This window comes from Pocillopora damicornis, chromosome 5 (genome assembly GCF_964200805.1).
Source record: "Pocillopora damicornis chromosome 5, jaPocDami1.2, whole genome shotgun sequence".
Taxonomy (NCBI): domain Eukaryota; kingdom Metazoa; phylum Cnidaria; class Anthozoa; order Scleractinia; family Pocilloporidae; genus Pocillopora; species Pocillopora damicornis.
This window is the reverse complement of record NC_142674.1, coordinates 11,863,823-11,881,562: the sequence shown is the minus strand read 5'-3', so window position 1 is coordinate 11,881,562 and position 17,740 is coordinate 11,863,823. Positions and strand designations below refer to the sequence as shown.

The window sequence follows — 17,740 nt, the reverse complement described above, 5'->3', positions numbered from 1 at the left end:
TTACATAGGGCAAAAACGCTGTGGACTTGAACTACGTCACAGGCCCTCGGCTCGGGAAGGAGTTTCTTGTTTTTGTGACCTTCTCTACAAAGGAAGAGGGAAAACCGTTAGAAACACGTAGGTGCAGGCGCAGGTGTAGACGTAGGCGCAGGTGGTCAGGCGTCTGTATGGTTCCCTCGTAACTGACGAGTCGAGAAAGACGATGTTGTTGTCTTTCTCAGTTTCCATGGTGAATCGGATGGTAGGTTGCTGGCTGTTGAGATGCTGTAAGAGACAGCCGACATAACTGCGATCTAGGATGGTGATGGTTTCATCAACGTAGTGCTTCCAGATCTTGGGTTTCTGTGTTGTGGATTCTATTGCTTGTTCTTCAAATACCTTCATGTAGAGGTTTGCAATAACTGCCGAAATCGGGCTGTGCGCCCATACTTCAGGTCAATATCCGGTAAAAGAGGTTATTGCTCATCGTGGTGGCAAGTAATAATAAACTGTTTAATAGTTTGTCTCTCGATGTAGTCACTTGAGATGTAGATGGCGACGTTTCGATCGCCGTGATACAAATGGTAACGCGTGAGCAGTCGACCCCATCGCCTGATGAAGACCAGCAGGAAGCAGCCGAAACGTCGCGATCTACACCTCAAGTGATTACAACGTGAGACAAACGATTATTAAAATCAAGGTTTTTTCAAATACATCAGAATCCCCCTTTTCTGAGTACGAGGGGGGGGGGAGGGGAAGGGGGGGAAGAAGTGCTTATTTGAAGAAAGGCGCTTAATCGAGAGGGGCGCTTATTCAGTTTTTTTTTTTTCAACGTTATTGTAACTTTATATGGCTAAGTCTTAAATAGAAATACAACAAGAAGTATGCCACATAATCCACGAAGACGTTATGTCGATATCAACATCTTTCAAGGGGAAAGACTTATTTGCTTAAAAAAAGATGACAGATGATAATGTAACTGGAACTTACAAATTGAAGCAGTTTAAAGCCTGTTGGTCACATTTTGATTGAGCTATAATTCCTCATCAACTGTTTTATCTAAACGCATACCAATAACTTTATAATCGTAGAAGTTACTGATCCTCGAGAATGGTCTGGTGGTGCCTAGGAAGTTAAGACCATTTACTAAGAGCGGAGCAATAGAAAAAAATTCAAGCGCATAGATAATGCAAATAGAGGAACTCTGGAAGAACACGGATATAGGGATAACTGGAGTGTAAAAGACACTATTATTCTAACTGTTTCCGCTTTAAATGCGGGTTTAAAATAAATATCCCTACTAATTAAGAAAGTGAGGAGGGGAGCGGGAGGGGCACATATTTGAGGGTAGGGGTCTTATTTGACATTTTGGCCCAAGAGTGGAGGCTTATTCGGGGGAGGGCTCTTACGCAAGAAAATATGGTACTTGAAAAATTCCAAAGAGTGTTGATCAAACATTACACCTTTGCAATCTTTAGTTCCTTTAAAATAATTACAAGGGAACTTGTGGGAGATGGTATTACCATGATCCTTAGAAACTGCCACAAATGTGTTTAAATTCGTTTTCAGGGAAAGAAAGTAGTGAAAAGATCTTTCTTTGAAAAGCTATAAGCTTTGTTTGAGTCCTTGTCAATTCCACACACTTTTGGTCCGTTCAGCTCATCACAAGATGGATTTTGAAAACGGAACAACATTCATTTCCTTTAAATAAATATGCTGATGTGGACAGTTTCAAACTGAAAATTGGAGCTTTCTGTCGGCCACATTTATCTAGATTTGAAGACGTGTTTTCTCGGTAACTGTTCATTGGAAATTTGATTTCTCAAGGAAATAATATTACCTTCTCATTAAAGAAAAAATTGAAATTACCCCAAGAATTCTTTAATTTCAATCGTTTTTTATTACCAGTTTTTCTTTTCTGTTATCGGTAAGAATGATTGATTTGGTAACGCAACAGTCGGCGAATTACTTAATTTATTCCTTACCTAAACAAGGAACGATTCGACGCCCTACAATCCTTTTTTTTAATTACTTTCTTTATTACTTTTTGTTTCCATGGAGATTGTCATGAATCCTCAGGCTGTTCTATTGCTCACACTGGTAGCCGTTCCATGCACATCTGCGAGTATGTTACCCCGTTTTTTTGTATGTTAAATTACTACTTTAATCATTTCTAAGGAAATAAGTTTTTTAAGAAAACACAGTTTAACGGTGATGTTCTGCTTGGCTAAGGCATCATTAAACATAAAAGTCTCACTCATGTTAACGGCAAATTGACAGAACGCAAGCATTACAGTATACCACGGGGGATAGCTTTATTTAAAAACGTCATGGAAAATACATGTAGGTCAGTACATAAAGGGAAAAACATTTTGCAATAAAGCAAAGTCAGGAGTATGATGTCATTAAGAACATATATCCGGCAAAGCCCACTCTAAACTTTCGTTGGAGCCTTCGAGAGAAAAGAAAGAAAACCATGGAAAAATATATCTCAATAAGAAGTTTATTTTATGAGAATTTAGTAAAATTGAAAGGGTAAACAGAAAAAAATGACCGAACGCCACTCCGTCGAAGTTAAAAAGTTAACAAACGTGATCTCTAATGAAATGTAACTGCACAGTTTCAATCACAAAAAAAAAATATATATATATAAAAAAAATAAAAACTTTAAAGGTAAGCTGCGAACTGCCCTTTCATATCACAAGATTCTCAATACTAACAGCGCGAGCGTGAGGTGAGACGCAACCTTCACAGTCAAAGTGATTGTGTAAAGACATATAGTTAGTGTAAACAATAAGTCACGATTCGTGTGATTCTTTTGATCATCTAGTAACTTGTAAAGCCGATGAGTTTGCTTGTGCAAATCAAAAAAAGTGTATCCATGCTTCTAAACGCTGCGACACCCGCCGGGACTGTAGCGATAGATCAGACGAACAATGCAGTGAGTATTGTACATTTTTCTTTTTACATTTGTTGTGGGCTGAGCCTATCCCACTCCTAAAGTAATGTCAAAATAAGTTATTATTACAAATGCTTTTTTGAAAAAAAAAAAAAAAAAAAAGAGAGAGAGAGAGAGAGAGAAAAAAGAATTGTTTACCAAGAACCCCACATTTACAATAACATCTCCAGAACAGAGAAATATAAATATAAACTTTGACGCACGTTACATGCAATGAATTTTGCATCCGTCCATCTTTGGATACAGAGCTTCGATGTTATGGACAAGATTCTTGTGATGGCTACAATCACTTTAACAACGAATGAAGTAAACCGAAATTTGTTGAATGAGGCAGTATTAATTTATGTGATGTATTGAGCTATTTTATCGTTGATGTATTACTTTGAAATTAATAATTTTAGAAATCATCCATTGACATTGCCTTAATCGTCTATCAAATTTAATCATAATACTAGTAGACCATTTCAGTAAGTTTTCGTTTTCTTTCATGTTTCACCTGGACGAATCAGCTGGCCGTAAGTACTTTAAATTCAGATTGTAATCTATTTGCGTGTCATCTCAATATGTACTGATACAATGACAGCATTAACCAACTGTCGTATAAGTTGTTTTTAGTCTTTTTAAGTGCTTCACATGTAGCCATCAGGGACAATTAAACATGATTGAAGTACGAAAAAGGGTTTTTTTTATCGGAATAATGAAAAAGAATGAGGCATCATCATCATCATCATCATCATCATCATCATCATCATCATCATCATCAGGTCGAGTTTGCTCGGTATTCCATGACACTCTCCCTCCACCTTTCTCTGTCTTCCACTGCAATTGCTAGTTGTTCAATTCTGCATCCTGTGTCATTCATCAATTGGTCAATGTAGGTCTTTTTTTGGGCGTCTTCTCGGCTGATGTCCATTTGTTGGCTTCCAGAGTGATGCATCACCTGCTAGTTCTTGTTTACTGCGGCATAACAAAAGAAAATTTAGCTGATTTCCTCCTGCTTGATAGGGAGGATAAAAACAAGAAAATTAAATCCAACTAGTTTTTCTTAGATTTCATTTTTTTTATCATTATTTCCTTTGCCTTATGTCAAGAAGCTGATCGAAATTCATGGAAACTCTTTTGAACGTAGTATGGTGTCCCTTCCTTTTTCCTTATCAACCCTCTTTTAATTCCCAAATGTCCTTTTTTAAACTTCTTGCCTTTTCCTAACAAATGTTATGATTGTAAGCCCTTAAACCTACGTAAAAGTTCATTCATTATTAAACAAAAAAAAAATAGAAAATAAAAAAAAAGAGGCAAGGCTAAGGGTAAGCAGCAACCTTCTACTTTCTGAAGACAATGTGGGTTAAATTTTATAAGGTGGCACCGCTGTAACAACAGTAATTTGATAACAATAAACAGATATGTCGTAGAATAGGCTATTAGTAGTGGTAAATAACACTTCAAAGGGAAATATAATTGTTTGTCTCACGATGTGGTCACCTCGGTTTGGATCGCGACGTTGTGACTGCATTCTGCCAGTTTTCTTCAGGAGATGAGGTCGATTGAGTACGCTTCACCTATGTGCTGTTGAGCGCAGCAAAACTTTTTAACGGATAAAAAACTCAGTAGCCTGTATTTTTCTCCGAAACAATATGATAATCTATTTGTCCCTGGACATCGTTGTTCTTAGAATCTCACATTTTTCGAACTTTGCTTTCAGAAATCTGTTTATTCTCGAACAAACCATGTCCGCGGACTAATATCCAAGACTATTTTAGCACCAAAAGGAGGCTAATGGTTATTAATAATTGGAGAGTCAAACTGAACGTTGCATTGTGCACCACCATGTCTTGACTTTCAGTTTTTGGTTGTTCATTTCCTTTGTCTTACGAGCAGAGGCTCAATGTTGCATGTCTTTCAATAAGCAATCATTGGGTGAGCTTGAGCAGAATAAAATAAATTATGAAAACGAAAACCCGTCGAGGTCTGAGTTATTAAAACAGACACAAGGTTTGATGATTTATGATCTCATACGAAAACCAAATAACCCATTTCAGAATCGTTGAGTGCCTGCATCGAATTCTCGCGTGAGAGCGAGGCTAGGTGCTCACTTAGCGGCGCGAAAATATAAGTGTTCTTAAGAATTTCTAGAAGTTGTAACACAAAAAAATAAGAAAAAAAATTAGACTTACCACAATGTGGTTCGTTGCTCAGAAGCTTTGTATCGGAAAAGTAATCGTAACCTGGAAGACCTGTCTATCTTTGATTTCCTATGGACAAACGATTTTCTGTGTTTTTTAAGTTGAAATTCTGCCGTAGAGCTAATAGCAAGTTAGAAGATGAGCAAAGGGAGGCAATAACTGGCGAGGAAAATAACTTAAGGAATTATAACGAGTACTCTGCTGATGACTCTCACTGAAAACACTCAACGGTTGACGTGTCTTAAACGGTTATGCAACACCAGCAACATTTCAAATCTACCAAAAAACTGAAAAAAGAATGAAAGTTGAGGTAAAGGTACTGAAAAACCATCCTGGCCGAAGGGTCCTATGTCAAATAAAAAAAAAAATTAACAAAAATGTAAAGCGCAGCCATTAGTAAACTATGCCAGCTGGTCTCATGAGCAGATCAAGCTCTGACGAAATTTGACAGTTTTGAAGTTTTAAGCGGATGCAAAAATCGAGACAAAAATTCGTCATGACACAATTTGTCCTTTGATTTTGTCAAGAGAATTCTGGTTTTGTCTGCTATTGCAGATAGCCCGGATAGGCACTAACGAACCAATTTTTAGTTAAATAATAGCCTTCACTCTCGAGAAATTGCAAATATATTACTCATGTGATACGAATGCAACTTAAATTCCGAAAACTTTAAAAACATCTCCAGTTAGTCTAACTTTCTTTTACTGCCTCACATTTTCCCTTGTGCTGTGGCTGTGAACAAGCGCTTTCATCGCATTTCTAATGCTTCTTAAAGTGTTCAGAACATACCAATAACTGTTATATCTTTTTCCATATCGTGGTCAAACTGACCGTAACGAAACAAAATTAACTTGTAATCGAGGATTTCGCTGGATAGCTGGTAGTACTTCAAATAACCCGATACGTCGTCCCAGGAGAAAAATCAGGGCTTAAATATCCAAAGCCACCCCAATCTTTGCTTTCTACGAATCAAGTAAACCTTTTTAAAAGTTAAAATTCTCATTAAAATGTATTTCAGTCCATTTTAATAACTTTCGATTCTAATTTGTTACACTAACGGCCATATGGCAAGGGGAAAGATTTGCACAACACGTCACGCAATATATCAAGCTGGGTTTGTCCAGTTGATTTTGATGGTCGCAGAGAAATGTCGAGTTTCTCGCTCAAAAACGTTGTGGTCCATAAGACCGTAACATCATTAGTGATGGAACAAATCTGCGGAAAGGAGGGTTAGTTCATCGGGTTCCGTATACTAAATCTCGGGAGAAACTGCAGGAATTATTTCAGAGTGTATGCGTGTTGTTTTGTAAATATAAACACTGCAACCTATTTTAACTCGTTTTTGTGTCCTTTCAAGCCGCGCGATATGTCTGTTATGGCCAGAGTGCCAATTTTATTCTTTAATTTTGATCTTCTCCACGCTGTGCACAGTTCATGGCCTGATATTTCAACGTATATTATCGAGAAGGCGCCTTCCGATCACCTTTGTCTACTTTGTAAGTCACGCAAGCGCGCAAGCGTGCAAGCGCGCAAGCGTTATGATCGATCACGTTTACGCAACGTTTTAGGACAACTCGGCATCTAATCTCCATTCAGTTGCTGTGAAAACCTAAAATCCTCAACGTAGAAGATAAACGAACGAAGTTTGAACTGTCAAAAGGAGATCTTGGTCAATTCCAAGAATCATGCAAATGATCTTTGACACGAGCGCAATAGCTCTTATCGGAGTTGAGCACGCCACCCAAACAATCTAGCGGTATTCTTGTGAGTAAACATCAAAGCGAGGCTATCGGGTCAACATCGATCAGATTTGTGTGAGAAAGTGAGGAAAACTTATGGAGTGTTCCATAAATCTTCCACAAGCGGCCTTTTTTTCCGCTGAGGAGAAAGTGCAGTTGATAAGTGGTAATTGCCCACGGCATATTACTAAAGAAAGACTCAAAGAATGTTTGTCATTCCGCAAAGGGACGGCTAAAGATGGTAGTGCACGGTCTGAAGCAACGAAGGCTGAGTTATCTCAAAGGAACACAGATTGCAATATTTTTTGTCCCTTATAATTATTGCCATTGCTTGAAGGAAATATCGAAGCATAAGTTCTATATCGATTTGTTTTACCTGCCGCAGGGTCATCAGTTATATAAAAAGTGGTTGGGAGAATAATTTTACGGAGAAGTGGCAACACTTGGCGGCAAGTAAACCACTGGAGCAAACGGCGACCGTCAATTGTGATTTCCCTGGATCTGCACAATGGGTTTCGCTGGTTGACGCGAAGGACGATGAACATGAGATTTCGTCATTCTTTAATTTGTTAATTAGGCGCCAATCATGGCGGCCACGTTTAGAGTAGCTCTAGTTTCTATCACTATTCTATCCTGTTTAAGCGCTGCATTTCTAAACCATTTATTATCCTTCGAGGATACTTTTAAATCAAGGTGGGAACCCCTGCACACTGCTGTTCAACTCAAGAAGAAATGCACCTGTATCGTCAAAGATGGGTTTCATCGATCAAGAGTTCCAATGCAGAAGCACACTAAACACGGGTTTGTCTCCTTAGTCATCCCTGGCCACGACCCTCCATTGGACATCACGGTATACGTTGATATTTCGACCAACCCCGGTCCTGCTCAATCTATTATCGCCATTGGTAGCCGGCAGAGAGCCACTCGAGATTTAATTCGGCAGCTTGATTCTCCAATTCGCCAAACAACGACCCTACAGTACTCTCGGCGCGAACTGGTGTCGCTCCGGAAAAATTACAGCCTTCAGGAGAGACGGTCAGTTTTATTTAAGAACATTCGAGCGGATGGAATTTTTAAGTACCGAGGGAAACGGTCCGGAAGACTTACTAAAACAAAATTAAATACAGGCCGAAGCAAATATTCTTCAGAAACGAATGAATTTTCAACCTTGAATAATTATTCACAGTCGAACAATCACACCTTACCGGGGCTTTCAGTAATTCCCGTGAGAACAACCACACGCGCCATCTCCAGTAGTTACATAAGACCAAGAACTGTTAATTGCTATAACTCTTCCATCTTGAATGAATCTTTACGGTTCAATAATCACGCTTTACCGAGACCTTCAACAATTCCCGTGAGAGTAACTACGCGTGTTTCCTCGAGCCGTTACACAGAAGAAAGAGCCGTCAATTTCAATAATCTGGCTATTATCAAGCCTAAGAGAAACATCGACGCAAAGAAAAACACCTTGCAGTTCGTACCGTCAATAGCTGTGTCTAATGTAATGAGTTTGGCACCAAAAATAGACGAACTTCGCATTTTTTTGAACACCCACGAGTTTGATCTTTGTTGTATAACGGAGACATGGCTGAAAGATTCTATTGACGACAGCGTAGTTGACATTAGTGGCTACAACATCATACGCAAAGATAGGACCCACAAGCTACATGGGGGTGTGGCTCTATATGTAAAAGATTCCATCAAATTCTCAATTCTACGGGACTATGAGTTTCCTGACCCCGAGGGCCCTGAGGTTTTGTGGGCCAAAATCACGCCCAACCGATTGCCCCGGGGTTATAGCTGCCTTATCATTGGTACAGTATACCATCCTCCACCGCCTGCCAAAGATGAGCCCCTCCTTGATTACATGATGGATTCTCTCTCTAGGATAGAGAGTGATATCCCTGGCGCAGGTATAATTCTCGCTGGCGACTGGAACAGGGCGAATGTTTCACCAGTTATTAAGCAGTTCCGCCTCACGCAAGTCGTCCATTTTCCAACAAGAGGGGATCGTACACTCGACAAAGTGCTAACTAATCTTACAGAACACTACGAGAAACCTTCTCCATTCCCGCCCTTCGGACTATCCGATCATTGTACTGTTGGTTTGTTTCCAAAAATTAGATCGAAGGCCAATATTCCTGCAAACAGAACGGTTACTACACGTGCTGTTAACGCTGAGTCCAAACAGGCTTTTGGTCGTTATATGACGGGGGTCGACTGGTCATTTATCGACACTATAGATAGCGTCTAAGAACAGTATGCTCACTTCAGTGACCTCATTCACATAGGGTTAGATTCTATCCTTCCCAAAAAGCGAGTTAAGTTCCACCGAAACGACGCACCATGGATTTCACCCAAACTCAAGGCACTTATAGCACACCGTCAAAGAGCATATTACCAAGACAACAAACCATTGTTCCACTACTACCGGAACAAAGTAAACAGGGAACGGAAGCTCTGCAAACGCTCTTATTACAACACTAAAGTCAGCGTTTTGACCGAAAACAATCCTAAAATGTGGTGGTCCGAATGTAGGCGGTTATGTGGAATGAACAAAACATCTACAAGTATCGCAAATCAGCTCCTAGCAAGTAAACCAGCTACCTCAATCAACCTTAAGATCTTGGCTAATGAAATCAACACAGCTCTGCTAGAACCTCAAGCTTCGTTTGACCCACTTTTAGATAATATCGAAACTGTGAGCACTGAGGGTTTTAAAACTCCCATTATTTCACTGGAAGCTACCTTCAAATGCCTTAGTACGGTCAGCTCCTCCAAAGCCGGGAGCCCAGATAATATCCCAAACTGGGTCTTGCGTGAATTCGCTCCTGAGCTCGCTCAACCTCTTCGTTGTATCATCAATTCCTCGATTAGTCAAGGGACTTTACCGGACTTTTGGAAATGTGCAAACATCACCCCTCTTCCCAAAACAAAGATAGTTGAGGATGCGGCGAAAGATTTGAGACCTATTTCACTGACACCAACGTTGTCCAAAATTGCCGAGCACTACGTCGTCCATGAACATGTGAAACCAGCACTTCTGAAACGCCTGGAACCCGATCAATTTGGGTGTATTCCAGGATCCTCCACTGCGCATGCATTGATAAACCTGATGCACAATTGGGCGCAAGCAACAGACGGAACGGGGAACACCGTGCGGATCTTTGCGTTGGACTATAGAAAAGCCTTCGATCTGATAGATCACAGCCTCTTGCTATCGAAACTCTCGACCTACAACATCAACCCTTACATCATTAATTGGATAATAGCCTTTCTTAAAGATAGGAAACAAAGGGTCAAACTTGCACATGATTGTCTCTCAGAGTGGGGATCGGTCCGAGCAGGAGTACCGCAGGGAACAAAATTGGGACCGTGGCTGTTCTTGGTTATGATAAATGATTTGAAAGTACCATCAGCCAGTGATTGTATAAAATATGTAGATGACACGACAGTGTATGAAATCATAAGCAAGGGTGGTCCTAGCAATGCTCAGTCTATGATAAACGAAGTAGCTACCTGGTCAACACTTAACTCGTTTCAACTTCATCCGAAAAAATGTAATGAGCTAAGAGTTTCCTTCGTGCGCTCCCCTCCTTCCTACGATCTCATAGAAATTAATGGCTCTAAGGTTAGCGCCGTTAGTGTCGTGAAATTACTGGGTGTGTATTTTCAAGACAACCTCAAGTGGAACACTCACGTTACTGAGATGATTAAAAAGGCCGCTAAACGCCTTTACTTTTTAACTCAGTTAAAGCGAGCTAAGGTACCATCACCAGAATTAGTGAATTTTTATGTTGCTTGCATTCAATCCGTCTTACTTTATGGATGTCAGGTCTACCATTATAGTCTCCCCGATTATTTGAGCTTAAGTTTAGAGCGGGTCCAAAAGAGAGCCTTGAAAATTATATACGGTTATGATAATCATTATAGAGAAGTGCTTCAGATGGCAGAGCTGAAAACCCTAAGGGATCGGAGGGAAGACCTTTGCTTAAAATTCTTTAACAACATCGTCTCCAATCCCTTGGATTGTTTGTACCACTTACTGCCTTTCGACAACCGAGATCAACTTAGGGAGTTACGACGACGCAGACCATTTAGAGTTTCCTTTAAAACAAATCGGTTCAGAGATACTTTCATTCCAGCAAGCGCAAGACATTTTAATTGACATCTATTACAATTGTATATGGGCCCATATGTAAATTAGTTCCCTTTTAGGTTTGATTTTATTGTATAGTTCTATTATATAATTTGTACACCTTTGTAATTCAGCTTCCAGCTGCTATTAAGGTATTATTAATAATAAACGTCTACCATCTTAACTGAAGTTGATGTTCCCAGTTTTCATCTACAATTTGAAATAAACCTTCACTTTCGAGATGTTCAGTTTCCATACCATCTGAAACAGATTTAAAATCGGTGTTTTCAATGTTTATCGGTTCGGGGGCTGAATGCTGCTGCGATTTCTCTATTTTTGTTTTCTTTGTGTTCATCGTTGCTCGATCAGCGGGCTCTTTCCTCTTTGGTTTTTCAACAGTAAATATAAACTTTGTCGGTAAGGAATCTGGCTTCAAGCGAATTCTTTGTCTTCCCATTGGTTTTATGAAGCAATTAGCTTCAAAATGCTGACTACAGACATAAGAGTTTTTGTTTACCGGAGTGTTCTCTCGGCGCAGTTTCACGAGCCATTGTGCCAGCAAATTCTTGTTTGACAGCGGCAGCGAATGCCATGATAAGTCCTTGCATTCCGCTTTGGAACTTCGGTTTTGACACCCAAAAGCTATGCAATGTTTCACCATGGATAAAGAAACTAAAAACTCGAGAAAATATTATGTAAATACCAAGCTACTACTAATTTCCCTCTCTGCTTCCTTGCACTTTAGAGCGAGCTAGACCCGATAGCCTCGTTTTGGCGTAAGCTCATCCGGAGACCGCTGATTTCGCGTGCTCAACTCCGATAAGAGCTATTGAGCAAACACATGGATTTGCGCTGTTTTTAAGAAGTTGGTGGATGGAAGCTAGAGATATACACCCGCGAGTTTGAGGCAATCCGTGACCTCATTGGTGTATAAACTATGCACTGATATGCTTTTTCGGCCCGATTAACGCCTGCATTTTGAGAATTCTTTCGTACAAAGTAATGAATTTTTGATATGCAAATTAAGGTCGAAGAGCAGGGTCTCCTCTGATCACGCTGGCATGAAAAATGTTTCAGCTGAAGTTTCCATATTTTGTTTGTGAACTAACTGAATACACCTTGTAACTTGCAGCAAGATAGAATTCCGTGAGCTACATTATTGCAGTCGCTGCGCGCTAGACAAAATCTTTGAAATTGACACTTTCGAGCGCTGTTCACAGGGGTGGCCTGGCCAAAAATGATTTTTGGTTTGTGGCAACGCAAAAAAAGAGAATTGGAAAACAACTAAAATATTTTTGAAACATGGGTCCTAAACCCTTTTCATGGGCAAAAAATAAAAGAAAACTTTTTTCCGACGGGAAGTCGAGAGGACCGCTCTTTGCGAGAGTGGCACTTAAATGTTCTGAGGTTCTCGACTGAGTGGTCATCTTTCCCAACTAAGTAGTCATACAAATGTGAACTCTGATATTTTGACAAATTTTTGAGACCAAGAACCCAAAAAAAAGGGATAAGGAGGTTGCCCCTCGTTTGTGTGGAGCTTTTTCTCTAACTTCCACTCAAAAGATTCCACGACTTCTTCAATTTTTTACACATTTTTACACAACTTTAAAACTTTCAGCCCTTCTCTCTCCTCTTATCACTCATCTGAATTCCCCGATCGGAAAGATATTTTCTCAGTTTGTCTACCGTAATCGCGGAGAAGTTCGAAGTTTCTCCGGACGGTATTGCTATGTTCACCAAGCCTCTTTGGGATGTGATAAATTCGGTACCAGTTACACGCCCTTAACAATTCGGAAATTAGTTATTTAATAATTGCTGTATTACATGCATTTTTCGGATCAATATTTGTTTCTGGGCAACCGAGCTCGATATCGTACTCGATTACCATTCCTGCTCGATAAGCAAACGACGTTTGATAATCGAGCTCGATAACTACAAGTCGAGCTCGATTAGTAATCGTACTCGATTAGCGATCGAGCTCGACTTGTAATTATCGAGCTCGATTAGCAAACGTCGTTTGCTTATCGAGCAGGAATGGTAATCGAGTACGACAAATCGATATCGAGCTCGGTTGCCCAGAAACAAATATTGATCCCATTTTTCGAATAATCTGCAAAAAGAGGATATTTCTCTCTAAGTTTGCAGAAAATTTGAGAACACTAAACGGACGAAGGTCTAGGAAACTAGGCAGTATGTAATATCCTGATTGGAATATCCGTTGCAGAGATTGCATTTATTATGCCAAATAAGCACGCTATCGTATATTGATTGAGTTAGCTCTCGACCAATCAGACTTTTCATAGTAATTCTAATGTATAATTATTGACGTTACTCGCATATCTATACAGGAAAGTGTGAGAACTATGAGTTCACCTGTGGAAATGGAAAGTGTCTCATCAAACATCGTTATTGTAATCGGGTAGATGACTGTGGTGATAATTCAGATGAACAACAGTGCCGTAAGTGTGTTTTTACGAACACTTCTGTCTTTTATTGCAATCACCTTTCCACTGGGCTGATGGCTAACAGTACTTTTATTCAAGTCAGCCTGTACTTACCATGTCAAGATACAAACAGATAGTCCTTTTCAATCTCTCCCTTTTTTTTCCCCATATCAACGAAATTATAACAGCAACTTTAATATGGATCAAATAGGAAAAATGATTTTTGTTCTTATTGTTGTTACTACTGACTATATAGTATGCCTTGCTCCACTTTCCATTTGAGTTGTTCTTTGTTTTGTTTTGTTTTCCTTTCCCTTTTTTTTTAAATTTTGTATGTGTTTATTTTTAACTGCAATTGCAATGAACAAGTCCTGGTCACTCAATGTTGTATTAATTTGTGACTGTTTTCTTCTTTTCTCAATTTTCAAAACATTTACACGGAAACATTAGCTCCGTGTAAGTATCTTTTGGATATTTCATTAACTTCCTCTCCTTAGAGACCGGTCATTTTACTTGCCATGAAGGGGAAGGGGAAGGGGAAGGGGAAGGGAGAGGGGGTAGGGTGTGGATAATTTTGTTTGTGTCATTTCAAATTCAGTTTTAATTTACAATTTTCATTTGACCTTTCCCATAGTGGTTTGTCCAAATACCAAAAATCTTTGCAGGTGTTGAGGGTCCCCAGTAGGTTCCCGGGATCCGTGATTGGGCTTATTTGCAGGAGCGAGATGCGGGATTGTCACTATGAACGGCACATGAGAATCGGCAATTTTGAGGGGCGGGATTCGGGAAACGATAACTTAAACGCACCGAGAACCGGGCCATCCGTTGACGAGAATTTATAAAGAGATTGTTCTACGTCAAAGTCCTAAAAAGCCTGGCTTCCCACGCAGCCGTTTTTATGAGATCGTGTTTCACTTCTTTCCACAAACGCGTTTATAACCTGGTGAGTCCTACGACAATAGAAGTGGAGAGTGCTCACTCAGTTGTGCATTTATTACAAAGATCCACTTCGATTGGTGTTAATTTACGCAAGAAACTTTGAAAATGCAGCCAAAGAAGCCTTAAAGAGGACAACCCATTGGGTGGTGTATTATTTTTACAAATTCAAAGTCTTTGTATCCTGTACCCGAACTTGCCATGATCCTGTCGGCCACACCGGTATTCAAATGATATCACCTGTACCAATAACACCATAGAATATGCAGAACATGAAGGACTGGGCGCAAACATTTTGGTGTTGCGGTGCGTCAGATGGCAAAAGCTGGAACTCTCCCGTCGTACCTCGATTAGAGAGAAATTCAGCCAGGTCAACCGCTCAGCTTCGAACTGTCTGACCTCGAGGAGCAGCAAAAAAAAAAAAAAAAAAAAAAAAAAAAAAAGACAGACGAAGAGGAAAATGAGATATTAGAATACGATTCCCCAGCAGTGATGAAGAATCGAATAAGCCATTTCTGGACGACGAGACCAGATGTGATGATGATCACTCTATCTTTGGAACGAGAGACTCATTATCTCCGCAGAAGATTTTTCCCGCTTTGGAGGAAGTATTCGCTTCAACAGCAAAATTGTGTTCAGTTGACTTTTCGTAGATTCCCTTGTTACGGAAGCAATGGGATTGCCGTCACCTTTTTTTTTGTTTTATGCACTTGTTGACATTTTTATTCGTTTCCTTGATACTGACCTGTCTTTACTTATATGTTTATCCGAGATCGAAGTTAGAACGGAAGGAAATCGTCTCCGTGACTGGCGTAAGTTATTCGTGAAAAACTTTGAAAACTTCTAAAATGAATGGCATCGTTTGGTTGAAAAGAGTTAAACTTACGCCTCGCGGTGAGCAAAGACATCAACAGATCAGTGCTGGTAGAGAAGATCATCACCCATCGTAGAAGGCCCTTTCAAGTTGAGCGAATGGACGAAGAACAAAAATTTGTGATCGGGATCAGGATTGGCCGGTATAAACCGTCGGGATTACGGGACTTAAGTCGGGATCGCGCGACTAAAGAACCCTATTGGGGACCCTTGGTGTTTGTTCATGATATGTAAATCAGAATTCGAAGTACTAAAGTTTGACATCAAGTTCATTTTAAAACTGAACTTATTCAAGTGAGATTTAAGCTTTAATTATGCGTTTCGCATCAATGCAATAAATACTTTGACCCTTTTAGAGAACTGTAATGTGCATAACCAGGTTCCCAAAAGAACGAAGGAAAGAAGGGAAGAAGGGGGAGAGGGAGGGGGGAGGGGGAAGTGGAGATGGGATAAATGAAAAAGTCAAATTTCAACAGTCCCTTCTTTCATCTCCGTTATTGACGACTGACCCTTCCTATGTTCTCCATGACAAAACCATGTGAAACCCCCCCAGAATTCTCCACCCACCCCTCTTTCCCCCCAGATGAGTGATGGTGATTGGTCCCTGATGTGTGGTTATCGGTAAACTCGCCCCAAAAACCCCCTATGTGTTCACTTAGTTAATCATTTATTCATTGTTTGTCCTTCATGCTTTCCTGTAACTTTTTCGGGACAAAGTCTAATTATTGAAAGAATAAAAAATAAACCGCTTTACGAAACGCTTGCGCAATACACTAAAATAAACAAACTATGACCTCTCGGGAAGCTTCTAAAAGGTCATACTGTCACGCACTACAATTTTTGGTAACACATTTTTGTTTCCTTTTACATCATTAATTAATAAAATAGTCTTAGAGCATCGAATTGATGTGTTTGATCAGTTTACATAATCGAGTAATTCATTTTTTGCTCACTTATTATCAATATTTTTATTATTTTTTTAAAATTTACTCTCCCTGAATTAATTGTCATTATTTTCTTTCTCTATTCATGCACTGCCTTTGTCAAATTAAACAGTCTGTAAGTGATGAACTCAATTTAATGATGCAACTGAAATAAATAACTTAATTGTTCAGAATTGTTTCTGACTCACTTGTTAAAACAAAGTAATACAACACAAACGTGTATAGTAAACAGAACACTGTGACTGATATAATATATGTGACCCTCCACGGGATTCGGGGAATAAGATGAATGCATGCACAAGGTACGCTCGCACGTTAAAAGAAAAGAACTAGCTTTTAACACGTTAGCAGCGTGTTAGTTACTTGCCTCAGTAACTTCGCAGCCATTGTCTGCTTCGCACGGTAGAAACAAAGGAACGTGTTAAGATCTTGCTCGCAACTTTGCACGAGACAACACAGTAACCGTGCCAATTTTAGAACACGCCTCTTAAAAGTTAACGTTGCTTTTTTTGTACCTGGAGCCAGAAATATGTTGCTAAAGGATTCACAAAGATTCGTCACTGAGCTTATTAACCCTTTAACTCCCAGATGTTATTAACATGAAACTTCTCCCTATAATACTCATACATTATTCAGCAAACAGGTAATGAGAATATTCGAGCTTATCAGGTAGAGGCGGCTATCTTGATCTAGCACCGCGTTCTCATAACTAATTTACGAGGAAATGCGTAGCAGCTGGAGGGGAGAATTAACAATCAGATCTTGGGAGTTAAAGGGTTAACTGTGGGAAGCGATAAGGATTTATATTTTACAAGGTAAGAATTAAGTTTTAAAAAAGTAACTCATGTGTTCAAACTGAGCTCCTCCGGACCTTGTGAAACATGTCGTGCTCTCTGAATTCCCTGTAAAAATCCTGAGGGAAAGAGCCATGATTTGCCGGGAATGTTTCATCTTTTATTACAACTTTCGGATAGAACAGAAGATCTTCTGCATTTCCGCTTATATTCTCTAAGTAATATACTTTACAAATAGCATTCTTACAATTAAGAAGCTGACAAACACAAGTAACAAAGTGAGCTGGGTTGTACAAGATAGGCTAGCGTGTTAAGGAAACAGAGGAACTCAGCGTGTTGAGAAAAAAAAATCTAGCGTGTTATAGAAACAAAGCCCTACAGTGTTAGCCAGATATGAACAATGCCTACGGACACACTTTCCAAAATCAATTGTTTTTGTGCGCATATCTGCACGGTAAGCGTGTCATGCCTTTAGCGTGCGAGCGTGTTATAACGTGCCGTGTGCGTGCTTTCACCTTATTCTCTGAAACCCCGTGGAGGGTCACATATGGGATGAGAGTTTGACTTTCTAATATCAGTCGTTCTATCATATCTATATACAATAGCATCATTGAAGAACGAGGGCCAGTTTTCGGTCTGTAGTGATGATCATTAGGAAGCTTCTTAATACTACTTTGATTTACTGAATTTTGAACCGATCAAGTGTTTTAACGCCTGAAATCTACTTATCCCAATCTTTTTCTCTGCT

The 17,740-nt window shown here is 39.7% G+C and overlaps 1 long non-coding RNA gene across 1 annotated transcript; it reads left to right on the top strand.

The window, feature by feature from the left end:
- Positions 1-761: 761 nt before the first annotated feature.
- LOC149045262 (uncharacterized) lies at positions 762-4,352 on the top strand. Its single transcript, XR_016187199.1, has 3 exons — positions 762-2,104; positions 2,810-2,920; positions 3,448-4,352. It is a non-coding gene; the product is annotated as an uncharacterized LOC149045262 (long non-coding RNA).
- Positions 4,353-17,740: the final 13,388 nt, after the last annotated feature.